The sequence below is a fragment of the Psammomys obesus genome, unplaced genomic scaffold (assembly GCF_907164565.1).
Source record: "Psammomys obesus unplaced genomic scaffold, mPsaObe1.curated_primary_1811, whole genome shotgun sequence".
NCBI lineage: Eukaryota > Metazoa > Chordata > Mammalia > Rodentia > Muridae > Psammomys > Psammomys obesus.
In genome coordinates this window covers 16,635,443-16,641,573 of record NW_026596256.1, presented here as the reverse complement: position 1 = coordinate 16,641,573, position 6,131 = coordinate 16,635,443, and positions in this window count along the sequence as shown.

Here is a 6,131-nt window from a genome sequence, read left to right as displayed (position 1 = left end):
CTTCCTTCCTTCCTTCCTTCCTTCCTTCCTTCCTTCCTTCCTTCCTTTCTTTCTTTCTTTCTTTCTTTCTTTCTTTCTTTCTTTCTTTCTTTCTTTCTTCCAAGCCCTAAAGCTCTATCTTCCTTATACAACTGTGAATACTTTCTTCTTTATCATCATGGTTATGTAAATGGTTGTGAACCCCTTTCTATTTTGTCACTAGAAAACATGGAGCTAAATTTAAAGTTATAATATTTATTATGTTGGCCATTCATTTTTATATTTATTCTTCTACTTTAATAGGACCTTGTTTTTCTCACTCTGTTGATGAAATGATTGGTTGATTGATTGAAACAGGGACTCATGTAGCATAGCTGGTATCAAACTTGAGATGTAGCTGAAAATGACCTTAAACATCTGATCTTCCTGCTTCTACCTTCCAAGTGCTGGGATTATAGTCATGTTCCACCATGCTGGGACTGTAGCCATGTGCCATCATGCTGGAACAGTGCTCTTCTTCCACCATATCTGGTTTATGGTGGGATGAGACCTAGGCCTTTATGTGTCTTGTGCAAACACTCTACCAACTAAGCTATAGCTCCATTTATTTATTTTATTCTTTATTCATATCTTGTCATTTACATTCATGTTATAAGTGACAATATAACATTTTGTGATAAGATAAATGAATAACACTAAATTTTACCACCTTTTACAGTATCATCTTAATGCAAAAAATAATCACATTCTTTATTATGTTTTCTGGGCTGTGCATGCTCTGGCATGCTCAAGTGTTTTGGTCACATGCTGGTTATTTTATTTCAGAGTCAATTGTAATAGCCTTTAGCAAACGCTCCTGGGGCATGGATTTTGTGGTATGCTGTTCTTGTTTAGAAAAAAATGGCTTGTGGTCAAGTCAGTTTGGGAAATGCCCAGTGAACTTAGTTACCTCATCATTTTCTAAAACCCTTACTTTGTTAAGTTATAACATGATTCTCTAAGAGGAAACAATGGAGGGAAGAATGGCCCCAGATTACGTGACCAAGAAGCTCCCGACCCTCCTCCTTACTTGAAATTCCAATTATTTTTTTAGTCTTTAGGGCTCTCTTGCACCGGGTGACACTGTCAAGGTTTTTTTCTTATACAGCCTGGTGCTTTTTCAGGAAGTCTGTAAGAAGAGAATGGAAGGGCTGCTGTTAAGGTTTGCATGTGAAATGTCTCTCATAGTCTCAGGGTTTTAAGCACATGGTGCCCACTTAGTAGGACCATTTTGGAAGGCTGTGAGACCTTTAGGAGGTGGGGTCTCGCTGAAGGAGGTGGGACCCTCTTGACAGGCCTTGAGGTCTCACTCTGGCCCTGCTTCTTGCCAGGTCTCAGTTTCTTGGTCCAGGGACATGTGAACAGGCAGTGTCTGCCGTACTTCTGTGCCACAGCTGTGCGACACTGCCACTACCATGCTTTCCCAGTTGTGCAGGGCCCCTCCTTTTTAAGTGGCTTGTTGTTGGGCATTGGTGTTCAGCAGTGAGGAAAGTTATACATGCAGCCGCTAGCCATCAGTTAGGAGCAATCTTCAAGACATTTTAATTAAAAAAAACAATTATAATAATAAAAGTCAATTATTTGAAGGTTAATGCACTTTTAAATTGAGGTACCGTCACCGTTTTTGCTTAAAATCTAGCAGTTTATCTGGTAGTAGAAATAAAAATGCAGGGGCCTCATCATTCATGTGGTACTTTAGCTGTTGATATTAGGCAGCTAAGGTTTAGTATTAGGAGCCAAGCTAGATAGGAGACTAAGGATGGAGTTAGAGGGATTAACTGAGAATTTTTTGACTGACATGCTTAGGAAATAAAAGGAATCACTTTTAGGTAATTTCAAACACTGGAAATAATTTTATTAAGATTGTCAACTGTAATCTATAATCAAGCTGTTTAGAAAGCCATATCACCTTAATTTCCTTTTTTATTAAAGCAGAACGAGAAACATAGCACTAAGTGAACCATGAAAGAGGAGCATCCTGGGCCTGGCTTTGGTTCAACAATGTAGCAGCGCAGGGCCAGAATGCTAGATTCCTCTGTTTATATGATGTGTTGTAGGCGTACTTGCTTTTTAGCTTTTTTGTTGGTTTCTTATATCTACCACCCTTTACCTCAATTCCTTCCAATCCCCAACACTAGGTAGGTGAGAAAGGTTAGAGGGGAGAGGAGTGGAGACCTCCTTGGACTGCATCCTGCTCATTAGGGGCATGAGTTCCTAGAGGCAAGTCCAATCTTCTTTGTCAGACTATCCAGCAATTCAGTAATCCGGCAATCCAGCAGTAGCAAATGCAGCAGCAGAGACAGCAGCAGGGGCAGCAGCAGCTGCTACAGCCCCTCTCTAGGCTCTTTCATTTATACTCTCTCAAAAGTACCCAGAATTAAATTATCTGCAGTTGGCAGAAAAACCCACTTCCCTGCCAGAGCACGAGACACAGCAGGGTTAGCAGACCCGTTTCCTCCTGGGATTAAACCAAAAAATATTCACATATCATAACTGGGTTTTTAAAAAAACAAAATTCTAACTGCACTGTATATTCTCCCAGATGTGATAATTTCTTTAAAAAGTTATTTATTTTCACTTGTGTGTACATGTGAAGTTTTATGTACTGTGTACGCTGCAGAGGACAGAAGAGGGTGTTAGATCCCGGAACTGGAGCTACGGATGGTTGTGAGCCACCATGTGAGTGCCGGGAACAAGAAAGTCCATCTCTTCAGGCCCGGCTGACAGCCCCTTGCAGCACAGGCTTTCCATTAGAACCGCTAGCATGTGTTTCGTGCCTAATATTTACAAAGTCCTTGCATCTATACCTCTGCGTTCATTATAATGATAAGCAGGATCAGGAGAGCCTAGGTCGGTCCAGTTTGGTATGTATGCAGCTAAGAGTTAAAGCCATGGACTGAGACAGACCTCATCTTAGATTCTGTTCTGACACTAACTCTGCAACCTCAGGCAGGTCACCTAGTTGCTCCAAGCCTCACTTCCATCCTCTATGAAACGAGAGTAATATTAAAAATCTAATTTATAAGTTTTTTATAAGGATTAAATCATAATCCAAAGAGCTTGATGCATAGTAAGTGCTCAGTAAATACATGATTACAGAGAATTTAGAAGAAAATGAGATTCAAGAAGAGTTGTGTATTCCAGGTTGCAGGAACAGGGAGCACTAAGATTCCAACTCTGGTGTTCTTTTTACAGCAGGAAAGCGATAGGGGCTGGGTCAGCTGCCTGTCTGGGCATCACTGTTGATGCAGCCCTATGACCCTCAAGCACCAGCTCTACCACTGTACCAGGAGAGAATTTCTTGTGTTGGGGGATGTCTGAGTGGTAGCAACCAAGTGTTGCTACTTACAGTGAGCTTGGGTCAGTGGTTCCTAATCATTGAGAGGATTGAGTTTCACTGAGATGGTGTGAAGTGAGCAAGGGGATGTTAGCGCTTGCTGAGGAGGCATCATAGGTTAAGCCTCTGCTCGGCAGCAATTGGGAACGGGCCCAGCCCATACCCACCTGGGGAGAGACTTAGACAAGCCTCTGTTTATTCCCTCTGCTCAGATGTAAAGAAAAAAGTAAGAAGGCTTTCCCATCCCCAGCATTTTTTTCTTAATAGTTGTGTTTATAAACTTTATCTACATAATCCAAAATAAAATATTTAAGCTGCTTAATAGGCTTTTAAAAGCAAAGATTTGGCAAGCTCTCCAGAGTATGTTTACTGCATCTTGGATTTGTAGTTACAGTAAGCCAGTATGTATTTTTAGATGAAATTTGAAGTTTACACTTACATATTAGATGCATAAAAGAACACCAGAGAATAGGATATTCCCATGATGCCCCACCAACATTTGCTATTCACTAACATTAATTGGGAATAACCAAAGCATCAGATGTTGCAAAACTGATATCTTGGACTCTGAGGGCTGGGGAAGGGAGGGTGCCCTGGGAAGAAGCTTCCCCAGTACTGGGTTGAAAGGACATTGGAACTGAAGGTTGAGAAGGAGTCAGGAAAAGGACAGACCCATGGATGGTTGTAAAGCACAGGTCTTAGGATCTATTAAGTGCAGCAGCCGGGTGTGATGGGCTTTGTAATTCCAGTGCTTGCAAAACCAAGCAGGAAGACTGCAGACTGGGCTAGAGGGTGAGTGGAGTTGCCGGTTATCCTGTGCTGCAGAATAAAATCCTGAAATAAAGAGGAAATAAGGAAAATAGTATAGACAAAGAGATACCAGGTGTCAGAGTATATATACGATAAAATTGAATAGTAATTCTCCTCTTCCCAGATCTATGATAATATACATATCTCCTTGCCTTTTGCCTCTCCTATGGCCTTCTGGTAAGAACTATGACTGGCTTTGGTATGTTCCATTTTACATGGCTGCTGTTTTGTTTTGAGACCAGGTCTTACTTGGTTACTTAGGCTGGCCTTGAAGTTTCAATATTCCTGCCTAGCCTCCCAGTGCTTACTTCAGCTGGAATCCATGGCTTTTCCCTTTGAACCAAATGAATATGGCAGAAATGAGCCAGGATGAATTTCAAGGCTAGGCTATAAAGTGCAATACAGCTGTCATCCCCTCTCTTTTCCCTCCCCTTCTCCCACCCTCTCCTTCTTACTTTCCTTCCCTCTCCTTCCTCTGTTTCTCTTCTTCCTTCTCTCTCTAGATAGGACACAGAGAGAGACCTCATGTAGATGGCATAGTTGAAAAGCCACACTCAGGTCTTTAGCCAACATCCAGTATCATGCAAGTGAACTAACCTCCCAAGACACTCTGCCCTCACATCCCTGCTGAGGTCAGTGGGGAACTGCCATACTGCACCGCTGTCACAGTGCTCCATTTCAGTTCCTGACTCAGGGAACAGAGGGATGGAATAAAATTGGCTATTATTATTTTAAGATGGTTTACTGTAAAACCATGGGAAACAAGGTGAGTCCTCTCACTTCAGCTAAGTATGAGAGGCCGTCAAGTGCGCCTTGTGACCGTCTGTCTAGGTATTTTAGCGTTGTCTTCCGTCCAGTGGTCACTGCTCAAGCAGCTGTCCCAGCCACGGTTCGTCCAACTGTCACAATTTCAGTGGGCATGATTAGAGCCAGTCTAGCTTGCTTGGGAGCCTTCACATGTAGCGGGAGTGCTTTGATCAGCTCTGCGATCAGCTGGAGAGAATCTGAGAGAGGAACAGGATGGGCAGCCAGCCCCTGCTCTGCACGTGTGAGTGCTGTCTGGGGCCTTTTGTTTACACGGCTATTGCGTGTTGCTTCCGCCCATCACACAGGACTCCCAAACAGGAGGAAGAACAATAAATCTTAAAAAAGTGTTTACCAGGTTTTAAAACCGCTCTGCCACTGCCTTAAGGAAGCCACAGCCCAGCAACCATGCATAGCACACCATGGAGCTGAGAATGCTCCCACTACAGATTTGTGAGGGACCTGGAATGTGTATTTTAGTAGGTAAGTGCATTCTCCCAAACCAGCTGGAGGGTCTGCTGGCTTAAAAATAGAAAAGTTGTGTATCACACAGCTTGTGACGTTTCCTGTGTGTGTTTCCTAGGACCGATTTTAGCTAGGCTGCAGAACAAAACATGAGTGACCATGGAACCGTCCTTGACCTCAGCCAGAATGTCCCCATGAACGAATGCTATCATGGTCAGGAGAGACTAATGGCATTAATTCGGCAGCAAGCTTGGGCCTTGAGGAGCCCCACCCCACCCCGACGCATCTTCTGTCTGATGATTCACGAGCGGTGCCGTCAGTGCATCAGGCACCTGGTGTGTTCTGTAAGGCGGTTTCCTCAGACTAGGAGCATCTGGCCCTGGCCAGGGGCTCTGTGGAGCACAGCAGGCATCGTTCACAGGCCTTGATGAATTCCTTGATATGACCATGGAAGAAGTTGATGTTCTATGCTTATTGGATGGGAGAGAGGAGAGCTGGTGAGAGGCCATTATAGGTGTCATCCCAGAGTCTGGGCATGTAAACCTGGAGCGCAGACATCCTCTTCATAATCTCAGTGGATTTGCTCAGCGGTGTTGGTCTCTATTTCAAGAAGGTCAAAGCAGGTCCCGATGGGGGCAGTTCTCCACTAAGTGGTGATTTGGAAACCCAGGTTCCTTTCATCTCTCAGATTCTTCCT